The following is a 16442-nucleotide window of genomic DNA, read 5'->3' on the forward strand; positions in this document are numbered from 1 at the left end:
GTCAATCTAATTTTGATAGTATAGAGGCGATTACATTGTTCGATTACATATATTGTTAATCAGAATCAAATTATTGGTTAAAAAGCTGTGAAATGCCACAATGTTAAAAAAAGATTATATAAATAAAAGCACACAAATGGTATATAAATAATGAACACCGCTCTGCATTATTTGATTCATGTGACAATTAACAGGTAAATGTGTTGCTACTGCTGGGGCTCATGTGATGACATCTGGGAGATAGTTCTAGCTGCTGATATGGCTAAACATTCAAGTCAAGTCATCTTTATTTATATGCATGTTATACAATACAGATGGCGTCAAAGCAGCTTTAAAGTACTAAAAAGGAAAATAGTCTGTTGATAAAGCAAAAGAGGACAACGGTAAACAAAAACAAAAAAAAGTCAGTCTATCGACTGTGATGTCATCATCCAGCTCTGTTTAGTTCAAATAGAATTGCCAGAAAATAAGTGTCCCCAAATAAGCCAGCTAAAGGTCACAGTGGCAAGGAACCAAAACTCCATCGGTGACAGACATGGAGAAAAAACCTTGGGAGAAACCAGGCTCAGTTGGGGGGCCAGTTCTCCTCCGGCCAGTTGAAACCAGCAAGTTTAATTTGTAGTTTAATTTTAGGCTGCAACACAAGTCAGATTGAGCAGAGGACTCATCTGGTTCTCATGGTATTGTGCCGATGGTTATCTAGTGCCGCGTTTCCACCAAAATTACCCGGAACATTTGTACCAGGAACCTTTATCCCCAGGAACTATTTTCCACCCAGACCTGTTGCCATCTGTGTTTCCACTGCTGTCTAAAGTACCGGGAAGATTAAAATAAAATGAAATCGATAAATACCACTGCCTCCTTTTGTTTTTATTTAAACATAACAATAGCAGCAGAAATGTACTTAGTTCAGGGAAATGTGTATATATACAGCCATTATAATGAAATGAAATATTATATAAATTGCTTCTTTTTATTTTCATTTTAACATATACATAAATTGAATACAGACCAAATATTGCCTTTTAGATTTACCCAAAGCAAATTATATTTTATGTTTAACCACTAAAGAGACAGTAGAGCCACATATCAGAAGGACTAGCCGATGTGTGGTGGAAACACACAGAGTACCAGCCCAAAGTCCCTAGTTACTGGGTAAAGTTCCTGTGGTGGAAACATGGCTTAGATGCCAAGATCTTCGAAGGGGATCTATCTTTGGTGCTCATCTAGTTGACATGGTCTCTGCTGACATTCAGGGCTGTGGAGGTCATCTCTAGGTGCTGCTCCACCTTCTGATCTGGAAACAGACTGGATCTGGTGGCTACGTTGACCTCGGAATAAGAGAGAAACAGACTGATATTAGCATAGATGCCATTCTTTTTACAATCTAGCAAGTATGTTGATACATTAAATAAACCTGTGAATCACCATGTGAGCTGTTGAAACTCTACATTCCAGAGACATCTAAAGATTCTCCCTCCTAACCATTTTGCAAGTAAAATTGACCAAGGCACCCAATTGTCTCAAGAGACATCTAAAGCAGTGATAAGACCAAGAATGGTGGTAATCCAAGAATCAAAACCCTTTTGTTTAGAACCATGCCAGCAAATGGTTGATTGTCCCCTGCTGACCCGGCTTCATGGCTTAAAGGTAAACTTTGCCCAGATCCTGTGCTACCTAGCCTGTAGCTTATAAATAATCATTTTGTTTGTATTCTCGTTGGCCACGAAGTAATATAAATAGAACTGTTTAAATATATGGATTTTAAGATAAACAATCCTTCCCTTCACCCAGCTCACTCAAAATGGGCAATGATACAATATAATGTTCTACATGAATGCAAGTGATATTTAGTCATGTTTTGTGTCATTTGAATTGTCTCAGGGCGACTGGTACAATGGTCTCAATTTTACACAAAGTAGACCAAAAGGTGATAAAGATTCTAAGAGATATTTTGCTCACTGTAGAGGGTGTGCCAATTCCCAGTGTCTTTCATCCAAAAAGAGGTGTTAACTCTACATGATCAATGCAAATACCAATTGTTAAATCCTGTCTCTATCTCTGGGGATATCAGGGCAATTCTGTAGCCAGAAAAACCCGTAATGTGATGTGTGTCTCTTCACTTCATACTTTGTGTTTTCTAAGGTCAGGTATGCATATTTTACTTTTAGATTAATCTTTGAGAATTTGATGTTTTATATTGATATGATTTGATATTTTTGAATTGGATATGTAATTGACCTGAAGGACTACAATAACAGGTTAATTTGATTGTTCCACTTAAAGAGGTCATAGGATACGATTAAAATTTTTTCTTTCTCTTTGGAGTGTTACAAGCTCTTAGTACATAAAGAAGATCTGTAAAGTCTCAAATCCAAAGAGATATTCTTTATAAAAGTTAAGAGTCAGCCACACCTCCCTAAAATGGATCATTCAAACATGCCCCTACGTCTACATCACTATGTGGGAAATTTTGCATAACGGCACCCAAATGTTCACTCTAAGAAATAAGGCGTAACTTTTATTCTCGCTGTTGCCGCCTCCGCTATGTTGTGGAGAAAAGCTGTGTTTTTCGTTGTGAAAGCAAAACTATTTTCTTTGGGCTTCCAAAAGAGGTCGATATCCACCTGATCATGCCCAGAGCTGATCTGTGCTGGTCGCTGAGGAAATGAATCAACTTGGGGCTGTGGATCGCTGGATCGGCTTTCACTGTGGTTGAACTGGAGTCCTGCCAGCTATTATTTTTTAATGACTATTTTTTCTCTTAAAAATCTATTTTATACACCATCATTTTCATTTCAATAATGTGTTAATATGTCCTCTATCATATTCTACAACAAAAACAATCAGAGCGCCTTGTTATCACTAGTTTTATTTAGATTTCCCTGGTCCACTATTTAGCTTATAGCCCATTAGCACCGCCAGCGTGGTAGCCGCTAAACCCGCTTGCATTGCTAATACTCTCTTCACACACATTACCATTGCTTTACTTACTGTTACTTGCTTTAATGGCGGGTGTACAGTACAGACCAAAAGTTTGGACACACCACCTCCTTCAAAGAGTTTTCTTTATTTTCATGACTATGAAAATTGTAGAGTCACACTGAAGACATCAAGGGCTATTTGACCAAGAAGGAGAGTGATGGGGTGCTGCGCCAGATGACCTGGCCTCCACAGTCACCGGACCTGAACCCAATCCAGGTGGTTTAGGGGTGAGCTGGACCGCAGACAGAAGGCAAAAGGGCCAACAAGTGCAAAGCATCTCTCGGGGAACTCCTTCAAGACTGTTGGAAGACCATTTCAGGTGACTACCTCTTGAAGCTCATCAAGAGAATGCCAAAAGTGTGCAAAGCAGTAATCAAAGCAAAAGGTGGCTACTTTGAAGAACCTAGAATATGACATATTTTCAGTTGTTTCACACTTTTTTGTTATGTATATAATTCCATATATAATTCCACATATGTTAATTCATAGTTTTGATGCCTTTAGTATGAATCTACAATTTTCATAGTCATGAAAATGAAAGAAAACTCTTTGAATGAGAAGGTGTGTCCAAACTTTTGATCTGTACTGTATATCTACCTTTGATTGCAGGTGAGGACACGTTTGAGCTACATTCGGTGGAAACCTCCCGGGCTGATGCTCACAAGTTCGGGGTAAGTATACAGCACGCTGCTAACAGTCCCACTACTTTCTCTGCACAGGCCCAGTACACCCAGGATGCGATCCTCCCAGATGTCCTTCAGTCCGGCACCGGGACGCCACGGACCCCGGGTGCATCCACAGCGAGAGGACGCGAACCAGTCCCAGGGCGATGACTTCTTCCCTTCCGGTCTTCGAGATCTCCACCCAGAACCACTTCGCTCTCCTCCGTGAGACGGAACGTGACGCTGTGTTCATCGGAGACTCCATCGTCTGACACGTCCGTGCTACGTTAGCCGAAGGTAAAGTTCACACTCACTGTTTCCCTGGTGCTCGTGTTCTCAATGTTTCTGCGCAGATACCGGCGATCCTGAAGGCCGAGGAGAGCCCCAGAACGGTCGTGCTTCACGCCGGGATTAACGACACCACGCTGTGGCAGACGGAGACACTGAACAGGGACTTAAGGAGCCTGATCGAGACGGTTCGCAGCACGACACCCGCAGCGATGTTTATCGTGTCATTACCACTGCCTACGTATTGACGAGGACACGAAAGGTTCAGTAGACTTGTTGCTTTAAATGAATGGTTATTGTCATGGTGTAAAGAACAGAAACTGCTATTTGCTAATAATTGGAATCTTTTCTGGGAGCGTTCTAGGCTTTTTCGTGCCATATCATAGTACTGAGACTGCTCTCCTTAGAGTTACAAATGACCTGCTCTCATCATCTGATCGTGGTTGTATCTCTCTATTAGCTCTATAGGATCTTGTGGGAAGTTGTGGCCTAATGGTTAGAGAGTCTGACTCGCAATCGAAGGGTTGTGAGTTTGAGTCTCGGGCTGGCAGGAATTTTAGGTGGGGGGAGTGCATGTACAGTGCTCTCTCCACCCTCAATACCACGACTGAGGTGCACTTGAGCAAGGCACCGAACCCCCAACTGCTCCCTGGGCGCCATAGCATAAATGGCTGCCCACTGCTCCCGGTGTGTATTCACAGTTGTGTGCGTGCACTTTGGATAGGTTAAAAGCAGAGCACGAATTCCGAGTATGGGTCACTCACTTTTTAGTGCTGCGTTTGACACAATTGGAACCTGGAACACGGTCTAAGACTTGATGGCTGCTCTGTCAATTCTTCGTCATCAGTTAAGAACCTAGGTGTGCTATTTGATAGCAATCTTTCCTTAGAAAGCCACGTTTCTAGCATTTGTAAAACTGCATTTTTCCATCTCAAAAATATATCTAAATTATGGCCTATGCTCTCAATGTCAAATGCAGAAATGTTAATCCATGCATTTATGACCTCAAGGTTAGATTATTGTAATGCTTTATTGGGTGGTTGTTCTGCACGCTTAGTAAACAAACTACAGCTAGTCCAAAATGCAGCAGCAAGAGTTCTTACTAGAACCAGGAAGTATGACCATATTAGCCCGGTCCTGTCAACACTGCACTGGCTCCCTATCAAACATCGTATAGATTTTAAAATATTGCTTATTACTTATTAAGCCCTGAATGGTTTAGCACCTCAGTATTTGAATGAGCTCCTGTTACATTATAATCCTCCACGTCTGCTACATTTTCAAAACTCAGGCAATTTGATAATACCTAGAATATCAAAATCAACTGTGGGCGGTAGATCCTTTTCCTATTTGGCGCCTAAACTCTGGAATAATCTACCTAACATTGTTCAGGAGGCAGACACACTCTTGCAGTTTATATCTAGATTAAAGACCCATCTCTTTAACCTGGCTCACACATAACATTCTAATATGCTTTTAATATTCAAATCTGTTTTAGGCTGCATTAATTAATTATATAAACCGGAACCGGGAACACTTCTCATAACACACGATGTACTTGCTACATCATTAGAAGAATGACATCTATGCTAATATTAGTCTGTTTCTCTCTTATTCCGAGGTCACCGTAGCCACCAGATCCAGTCTGTATCCAGATCAGAGGGTCACTGCATTCACCCGGATTCAGTACGTATCCAGACCAGATGGTGGATCGGCACCTAGAAAGGACCTCTACATCCCCAGGGTGTCCGCGCAGGAGTAAAAGGTAGTAAAATAATTTACCAAAATTAAGGCCCTTGATAGGTAGTAAAAGGTAACAAACGCAATTTGACTTGGTAGTAAATTTTTCCATCACCACCTCAATATACAGTACAGACCAAACGTTTGGACACACCTTCTCATTCAAGGAGTTTTCTTTATTTTCATGACTATGAAAATTGTAGAGTCACACTGAAGGCATCAAGGGCTATTTGACCAAGAAGGAGAGTGATGGGGTGCTGCGCCAGATGACCTGGCCTCCACAGTCACCGGACCTGAACCCAGTCGAGATGGTTTAGGGGTGAGCTGGACCGCAGACAGAAGGCAAAAGGGCCAACAAGTGCTAAGCATCTCTTGGGGAACTCCTTCAAGACTGTTGGAAGACCATTTCAGGTGACTACCTCTTGAAGCTCATCAAGATAATGTCAAGAGTGTGCAAAGCAGTAATCAAAGCAAAAGGTGGCTACTTTGAAGAACCTAGAATATGACATATTTTCAGTTGTTTCACACTTTTTTGTAATGTATATAATTCCATATATAATTCCACATGTGTTAAATCATAGTGTTGATGCCTTCAGTGTGAATCTACAATTTTCATAGTCCTGAAAATAAAGAAAAGTCTTTGAATGAGAAAGTGTGTCCAAACTTTTGGTCTGTACTGTATATTGAGTTTCTATTTTATGCTTAATATTTGTGTCTCCATGTTTTAACTTCATCTAGCCTAGTTTAAAAATATATACGGTAAACAAGACCCTGAGTGAGTCGGAGTTCATAGCAATGACGTAGAAGTAAACTGTGTAGAGTTCCGTGGTTGATAGGCAATCAGCGACGCCAACAACATTATCTGCCTTTTTGCTTCAGTTGATTCACGTGTCTTTAAGCCTTACCGCTTGTCGATTTAAACATTAAAGCATCCAAACACAAGACGCGGAAAAGCTTAACAGAGTAGCTGGTTACTCGCGCGGCTGTGTTCAGTGCGCACGCAGAGAGAGAGCTGCATATCACGGACAACGACACTGAACCGAGCTCTCTTCTGCGAAGTTCTCCTCAAAGTCCCTCATGCAGCTGAACGAACGAATACAAATCGCAGTTTGAACAAACAAATATATATGACAGATCCCAATTCAGCACCGCAGTGTTCTGGTGTTCAGGGCTCACCCAGAGACGCGTCTCAAAATTCTTGAACACCGAATTTGCTTCTTTTTGCTCTTGTTCCGACAAATACATACAAAATATGTCAAAATACCCGTCTTGGAAAGTATGCTCGAAATATCTGTCAGTTATTTCTTTAGTGAAAGTAAACAGTTGAGGAAAAAAAAATGGGATGTGTATTACTATATTGGATGCGTTCGTCGCCTCTTAAAGTGACCGCGCCTAATTTAGCTACTAGCTGCTGTAATGTTAATCCAAGAAAATGAAAGACAGAAAATGACTCCCTGCTCTTGACTGAATTACTTTGTAGTTTTAACAAGAATTAATGCACAGCCTTTTTGATATATATATTTTACTAGTAGGTACAGGACATTAAAATACATTTATGTAAGTGAGTATAGCAAAATTAAGTGAACTGTAACATATTATACCAACAGTGAACTACTAGTGAAATTGTATGTCTATCTATCTATCTATCTATCTATCTATCTATCTATCTATCTATCTATCTATCTATCTATCTATCTATCTATCTATCTATCTATCTGCACCTTATAAAGCACCATGTATTGCTTATGTTTTTTTCCCCCTGAATTGCTAATGCAACCTTTTCACACCACAGTCTGAACAAAATGAAGCATTGCTTGTTAATTGGTCAACAAAGTATTGATAGTTGTGTAAATATTGTCATAATAACAGTTGTCTGTAGTTTTGGCTGATTGTAATCCATTACATACATTTCTATCAAAGTTATCTGAAATTATCAAGACGAATTTGTTCTGACACAGTTTAAGTTCTTAGAGTCATATTCTTGTCATATTTTAGAACCATTTTACAAGCGATAGCAAAAAAACATAATACTTAATGATCACAATTAAACATTAGTGTACCTAATGTGTATGATGGGTGTGACAGTGTCACACTTATACCTTATAGAAAGTAGTAAGTGGTGCTTTGCACCCCCCCCCCCCCCCCCCCAAAAAAAGGGCTGCTGCTTGATGTCGTGTTGGTAGTAAAAAATATTGTGGAGGTGGTAAAAAAGGTAGTTAAAGGTAGTAAATTCATCTCTATGATTCCTGCATATACCCTGATCTCTGAAAGACAGCGGAGACCAGGACAACTAGAGCCCCAGATACAGATCCCCTTTAAAGACCTTGTCTCAGACGACCACCAGGACAAGACCACAGGAAACATATGATTCTTCTGCACAATCTGACTTTGCTGCAGCCTGGAAATAAACTGCTGGTTTTGTCTGGTCTGAGGAGAACTTGCCCCCCAACTGAGCCTGGTTTCTCCCAAGGTTTTTTTTTCTCCATTCTGTCACCGATGGAGTTTCGGTTCCTTGCCGCCATCGCCTCTGGCTTGCCTAGTTGGGGTCACTTCATTTACAGCGATATCATTGACTTGATTGCAAATAAATGCACAGACACTATTTAAACTGAACAGAGATCACTAAATTCAATAATGAACTGCCTTTAACTGTCATTTTGCATTATTAACACACTGTTTTTCCTAATGAATGTTGTTCAGTTGCTTTGACGCAATGTATTTTGTTTAAAGCGCTATATAAATAAGGGTGACTTGACTTGACTTGACGGCCTGCATCCCAGCAGAGACGGAGCAGAACTTCTCTCTGACAACATCTCCAGGACACTTCGCTCCATGTGACTAGTAAGCCAATTCTTAAATAACTATTATAATGATTTTTGTTCTACCCGCTTAAATAATAAAAGTACTTTTGCTGTCCAATCTATTAAGACTGTTTCTGTTCCCCGAATAGTGGGGTCAAAATACACATTTAATGTAAGATCTAGAAAAAATCTTATCATGATTAAACCAGAAAAATGTAAAATAAATAAATAAAAATAATTTTTTAAGTTTGGGCTCATAAACATGTCAGACTGGTCGTGGGGGAGGTGTTGCAACAATATATAGTGATATTCTCAATGTAACCCAAAAAACAGGATACAGGTTTAACTCTTTTGAAATACTTCTGCTTAATGTTACACTGTCAGACATGCAAAAGAAATCTAATGTATCTCTTGCTCTGGCTACTGAGTATAGACCACCAGGGCCATATACAGAATTCCTAAAAGAATTAGCAGATTTCCTCTCAGACCATTTGGTTACAGTTGATAACGCGCTAATCATCGGAGATTTTAATATTCACGTTGATAATAGAAATGATGCATTAGGACTTGCGTTTAATGATCTAATAAACTATTTTGGAGTCGAGCAAAATGTCACCGGGCCCACTCATAGTCTTAATTATACACTAGATTTAATTTTATCGCATGGAATCCATCTTACTGATATAGATATCATACCTCTAAGCTCAAAGTGATGATGTTACCGACCATTTCCTTGTATCGTGCATACACGTGTACTTATTTGCCATCCTGAATATAGTGTTTGTGATGAGAAGCTTGAACTTTGCACATTATTTTGTGTATTTGGTGTAATGAAATGTGTTTATGTGGTTTGAGGTTCAAAAACACATTATTTTCCACATACTGTACATGAATGTTTCTCCTCTATGCTCTGCCTACTGAAACACGCCATTTTTTATAAAGCTCATCGTTCTGAAAAGTGAGGTTTGCTCTGATTGGCCAGCTATCCAGTGCATTGTGATTAGATGAATGCCTCAAGTGTGTGACGGAAATGTAACGCCCCTCACTATACTGTGATAACATGTGTCCGGGCATAACAAGACAAAAACAATAAAACCCATTACAAACGAGGCATTTGTTGCATCCAGTGGGGACATAATTACTGGTTATTATGGCTTACACAGTCTTATTACATTTTGCTTTGCGTATCATACTGCGTAAACATAATAGTCAAGTCACCTTTATTTATATAGCGCTTTAAACAAAATACATTGCGTCAAAGCAACTGAACAACATTCATTAGGAAAACAGTGTGTCAATAATGCAAAATGATAGTTAGAGGCAGCTCATCATTGAATTCAGTGATGTCATCTCTGTTCAGTTAAATAGTGTCTGTGCACTTATTTGCAATCAAGTCAACGATATCGCTGTAGATGAAGTGACCCCAACTAAGCAAGCCAGAGGCGACAGCGGCAAGGAACCGAAACTCCATCGGTGACAGAATGGAGAAAAAAACCTTGGGAGAAACCAGGCTCAGTTGGGGGGCCAGTTCTCCTCTGACCAGACGAAACCAGTAGTTCAATTCCAGGCTGCAGCAAAGTCAGATTGTGCAGAAAAATCATCTGTTTCCTGTGGTCTTGTCCTGGTTGTCCTCTGAGACAAGGTCTTTACAGGGGATCTGTATCTGGGGCTCTAGTTGTCCTGGTCTCCGCTGTCTTTCAGGGATGTAGAGGTCCTTTCTAGGTGCTGATCCACCATCTGGTCTTGATACGTACTGGATCCGGGTGACTGCAGTGACCCTCTGATCTGGATACAGACTGGATCTGGTGGCTACGGTGACCTCGGGATAAGAGAGAAACAGACAAATATTAGCGTAGATGCCATTCTTCTAATGATGTAGCAAGTACATCGGGTGTTATGTGAAGTGTTCCCGGTTCCGGTTTACCTAATTAATGCAGCCTAAAAATCCTATGGATTTGGATATTAAAAGCATATTAGTATGTTATGTGTAAGCCAGGTTAAAGAGATGGGTCTTTAATCTAGATTTAAACTGCAAGAGTGTGTCTGCCTCCCGAACAATGTTAGGTAGGTTATTCCAGAGTTTAGGCGTCAAATAGGAAAAGGATCTGCCGCCCGCAGTTGATTTTGATATTCTAGGTATTATCAAATTGCCTGAGTTTTGAGAACTTAGCGGACGTAGAGGATTATTATTTAAAAGGAGCTCATTCAAATACTGAGGTGCTAAACCATTCAGGGCTTTATAAGTAATAAGCAATATTTTAAAATCTATACGATGTTTGAAAGGGAGCCAGTGCAGTGTTGACAGGACCGGGCTAACATGGTCATACTTCCTTAATCTAGTAAGAACTCTTGCTGCTGCATTTTGGCCTAGCTGTAGTTTGTTTACTAAGCGTGCAGAACAACCACCAAATAAAGCATTACAATAATCTAACCTTGAGGTCATAAATGCATGGATCAACATCTGCATTTGACATTGAGAGCATAGGCCGTAATTTAGATATATTTTTGAGATGGAAAAATGCAGTTTTACAAATGCTAGAAACGTGGCTTTCTTTTTTTTTTTTTTACTTTTCTTTTATTTCCTATTATCAAGTGCAGTCATAAAGTATGTCACGAATTAACATTTTGATGGTACAATATTGATGGTGCAGTAAAGTGTCAAGGGCAAGTCTACAAATAGAATAGCAGTCCATAGATGTCTTCCATCCCAACAAAAATTCATGTGAAGGGAAAGATCCTTATCTCTGCAAGTGCAATACCACATGTACATTTGGAAGATAGTACAGATTTTTTTTTTTACAAAACAAATGACCATTGGTAAATAAATGATAAATAAGTAAAATAAAAGTAAGAAAAATATAGTCTGCATAATAGTCATATTATGGGAAGTGGGAAGTCGTGGCCTAATGGTTAGAGAGTCGGACTCCCAATCGAAAGGTTGTGAGTTCGAGTCCCGGTCCGGCAGGAATTGTGGGTGGGGGGAGTGCATGTACAGTTCTCTCTCCACCCTCAATACCATGACTTAGGTGCCCTTGAGCAAGGCATCGAACCCCCAACTGCTCCCTGGGCGCCGCAGCATAAATGGCTGCCCACTGCTCCGGGTGTGTGCTCACAGTGTGTGTGTGTGTGTGTGTTCACTGCTCTGTGTGTGTGCATTTCGGATGGGTTAAATGCAGAGCACAAATTCTGAGTATGGGTCACCATACTTGGCTGAATGTCACTTCACTTTCACTTTTTCACTTTCATATCAAATGAAAATGTTGGGCAATGGAGGACCATTTATTTAGGAATACATCTGCTTTCAGTTGTAAGTGTGCTGTTGTATGCTCCATGTTATAAACATCTTGGATTCTTTCCCTCCATTGTGCAACCGTTGGAGGGTGTGGCTTCAGCCAGGAGGCTGTGATTACCTTTTTCGCTATTAAAAGAAGGATTCTCAGCAAACATGTTTGGTTATTCTCTTCAAGGTCAGCTGGCAGTATCTCCAGCACAAAGTATGATGGTTCAAGAGGTAGATCAATACAAAGACATTTTTTTATTTCTTTTTGTACATTTTGCCAATATTCTGTTATCTTTGGGCAGTCCCAAAATATATGAGTGTGATCTCCCACCAAGCCACATCCCCTCCAACAGTCGTCTGAATTGTTACTCCATTTTGATGTTATGAATGGAGTTCTAAAATATCTCATTTTAATTTTCCATCCAAATTCCTTCCAGTTAGGACTACTGGTTACCCTGTGTCCTTGACTGCATGAAGTTTCCCACTGCTTATCTGTAATTATTGTGTTCATTTCTAATTCCCATTTTTCTTTAATATCTAAATTATTTCCTTTAAATTCTTCCTGCAATATTTTGTAAATATGTGAAATGAACTTTGACTTCACTATTCCTTCTGTTATTGATATGAAGAAGCACTCTATTTTTGTTGGTAGAGAGCAGAGCCTTTCCTGTTCTTGATGATTTTGGAGGTAATGTCTAATTTGTAAATACCTAAAAAAATCTTGTTTTGGTAAATCATATGTCTCTTTGAGCTGTTCAAATGATTTCAAGGCTGCTCCGTCAAACAGTTGGTCCAAAACCACTAGACCCCTTTCTGTCCATTTCAGGAAACCCTTGTCCAGCCTAGCTGGGGAGAACTCACAATTGTTTGCTATCCTTATAGCTCTGGAAATAGTCATGGGAAGTTGTAGTTTTTTCCTCACAATTGACCATATTTTTAAGGTGTTTTTACTCCATACATTAGTAATCTTATTTTTCCCCCATACGTCTTGGTTTAGGAATGGGATTGAATCTAATGGGAAATTTGGGCATTCACTCTGCTCCATTCCAACCCATATAGTGTCAGTGTCTTGGGACATCCACGCAACCATTGATCTCAGTTGGGCTGCCCAATAGTATGTTTTAAAGCTAGTCAAGTCCAGGCCTCCATTTTCCTTTGGGCAAAATAGTCTATTAAATTTAAGTCTGGGTCGCTTTCCTTGCCAAATAAATTTGGATAGCCATTTATCTAATGTAGTAAAGGTGGAGGCAGGAACATATATAGGTAGTGATTGGAAGAGAAAGAGCAACCTTGGTAAATTGTTCATTCTTATAGTTTCTATTCTTCCTATCAGGGAGAGTGGAAGAATTTCCCATCTAGTAAGGTCCGCTTTTATGTTGCCCAACAATTTACCGTAATTGGCTTTAAACAGTTTTGATAGGTCTGTCGTTATGATAATTCCCAAATATCTAAATCCTTGCGACCAGTGGAAATCAAGCCTTTCTGATAATTGGGTTGGCCAATGTCCAACTAGCATCATTGCCTCAGACTTAGATTGGTTGATTTGATAACCAGAGAGTTCTCCATATTTTTTTAAGGTGTCTAGCAGTGCAGGGACAGAAAGCACTGGATCCCTTATATAGGTCAGGATATCGTCCGCATAAAGAGATACCTTGTGCTCCTTATTTCCCATGTCTTTTATGCCTTTTATTTCCTCATTCTGTCTTATAGATGCTGCCAAGGGTTCAATATTTATAGCAAAGAGCAGAGGGCTAAGACAGTCCCCTTGCCTCACCCACCTCTGTAGATCAAAGAACTCAGAACAGCATCCGTTTACCCTGACACGAGATTTTGGATTTCTGTAAATAACTCTGACCCAATCAACAAATTTGGGGTGGAATCCCATTACTGATAGCGTTTTGTATAAAAAGTCCCAATTTACAGTGTCGAATGCTTTCTGTGCATCAACGCTTATTAACATTGATGTTTGTTTGTCTCTTTTAGCACAAGTAATTATGTTTAGGGTTCTTCTTATATTGTTGGCACCCTGTCTGTTAGGAATAAATCCTGTTTGATCTGGCTTAATCAGAGTAGTAATATGTTTTTGAACTCTATGTGCTAAAATACTTGTCAGTATTTTCTGATCATTGCATATCAGGCTTATGGGTCTATATCCTTCACAGAGTGTTGGGTCTTTCCCTTCTTTATGAATCACAGATATAATAGCCTGTGACCATGTCTCCGGAGGGTTGTTCTTAGAGAGGGAGTATCTAAACACCTTGGTTAGTATGGGCACAAGGTCATTTATGAAGCATTTGTAAAATTCTCCAGGAAGCCCATCGACTCCTGGAGATTTATTGCTTTTCAATCTTTTTATAGCCTCTCTTATTTCTGTTTCTGTAATTGGTGTTATCATCTGTTTAGATGTTTCTTCTGATAATGTGGGGAGATTTAAACCAGTGAGGAAAGTATCAGTATCCTTTCCTGATGTTTGTAATCTTGGTTCTTTGTATAATTTTTGGTAGAATGATGCAAAGGCATCTGCTACCTCTTTGGGTTGAGATACCGTTCTACTCAGTGCAGGATGACAAACCTTGCATACAGTACGATTAGCTTGAGCTTTACGAAGTTGAAATGCTAGAAAGCGGCTAGCTTTATTCCCCATCTCGTAATATCTCTGTTTAGAAAATCTTAAAGCCCCTTCCGCTTTATATGACAGGAGTTTGTCTAAGGCTTTTCTTGTCTCCTTAAGTTCTGTAGCAATGTTGCTCAATCTTGTGGTTTTGTGTTGTATCTCTAAAAGCTTTATTTTATTTTCCAAATTTAGTTGTTCCTTAAGTCGCTGTCTTTTTATTTTTGATGATATCTGTATTATTTTTCCTCTCATAACTGCTTTTGCCTCCTCCCACAGAATTGAAGGATTAACTTCACCATTATCATTGATCTCAAAATATTCTTTTATGGTTTTGCTTAACTCTTCTACTATTTCAGACTTATTCAGCAGTGATACGTTTAACCTCCAATATCTGAAAAAAGAGTGCATGCCTAGATCTGCTTTCAGCACAATAGGTGCATGATCACTCAGAGTTATAGGTTCAATGAAACAGTCTGTTACTTTATGCATGTATTGTTGGGGGAGACAGAAAAAATCAATCCTTGAGTAACTATTGTGGACATTAGAGAAGAAACTGAAATCTTTCCCTTTTGGGTTTTTAGCTCTCCATGGGTCAGTAAGACCCAATTCAGACATAAAGTTATTTAAGTTTTTTGTTTTGGAGCACTGAGATCCCCTCTCAGTGGGCATCCTATCCAGTTTCCCATCCTGCACTGCATTGAAGTCCCCTCCTATTATTAATACCCCTTTTGCATTGCCTGCAATGATGTTAGCGATCTCTCTAAAGAACATTGGATCATACTCGTTCGGAGCATATACATTTAGTATGGATACCTTGTTTCCTCCAGCAGTCCCAACCACCATGACATAACGGCCTGATTTATCCTGTATCACCTTCTCTGCATTAAAGGCCAAGTTTCTGTTGATTAAAATAGCCACCCCTCTTTTTTTCCCATTTGAGGCACTATATACTAAATTAACCCATTCTCTTCTTAATTTTATATGCTCACTCTCTGATAAGTGGGTTTCTTGTAATAATGCAATTGAGCATTGAATTTTTTTGAGCTGATTGAATATTTTCTTCCTTTTGATAGGATGGTTTAATCCATGGACATTATAGCTTACTACAATCAGTTTATCCATGTGGATAACAGTATCCCATGATTTTTACCTTTATAGTAGACATTAAATTTCCAAATGTAGACCCATACCCGTGTTTACAAAGCATCTTATGTGACTGCTTAATTGTAAGAATAACATATAACTTCCACCATTGTGGAGAACAAGAACTCACAAATACAACAAGAAGAAAGAAAAAAAAAACTTCCAAAAACCCGACTATTCTAACAAGCATAAACAGTCTCAACAAGGACAGAGAGTTGTGACCGGTCTCTCTGGGGATGTGCACACAGTGCTGTTGCAACTAACGTATAGCTTACACAATAAGTTGCCTGTAATATGGCCTAATGTAAACTCCGACGGAAAAAAATAAAAATAAAAAAGTAAAATAAAGAATAGAAGAGAGAAAAAAATAAATAAAAACCGCTCAACTGAGGAGAACCCTTCCTTTCCTATTAGGTAGCTATCTTTAAATACTAAAACTAGCCAAATATGTGTTACAGGGTAAACCTTTTTTTTTTTTTTTTTTTTTTTAAATCACTTACTCACAGTTCAGTAAATGTAATTTTATTAATAAGATTCGGGAGGAGCGCGTCAGATACTTAGCCTAATCAACACAGGTGGACCATAATCAAGTAATCAATCCCATAGTATAAATATCGCTGACTTACCTCTATCCATTGACGGTTTATCAGCATCCCTCCTCCACCCCATCTCCTCACTTCAAGTTCACTTTATAAATAGACGGGGAAGGGGGGGGGGGGTACTCTAGGTTCGGGCCATTCCCGAGCTCGGAGCCCTTCCCCGGACAGCACGCCAAATACGCATTCCATACCTCAGCTAATTATATGTAAGCGTGAACTATTGAATGTTTCATTTGTTCATCGATGGCCACCATGGAGAATGCTCTTCAAGTCCGCGGTGGTCATTGAATTCGCTCTGTTTGACGTTGAAGTCTCGGTCCATTTGTTTTT

General features: G+C 39.5%; 1 protein-coding gene; it reads left to right on the forward strand.

Annotated features, from left to right (window-relative positions):
• LOC132106083 (gastrula zinc finger protein XlCGF49.1-like) overlaps positions 1-16442 on the forward strand; it is a 473864-nt gene that overhangs the window by 64378 nt on the left and 393044 nt on the right.

This window comes from Carassius carassius, chromosome 26 (genome assembly GCF_963082965.1).
Source record: "Carassius carassius chromosome 26, fCarCar2.1, whole genome shotgun sequence".
Taxonomy (NCBI): Eukaryota; Metazoa; Chordata; class Actinopteri; order Cypriniformes; family Cyprinidae; genus Carassius; species Carassius carassius.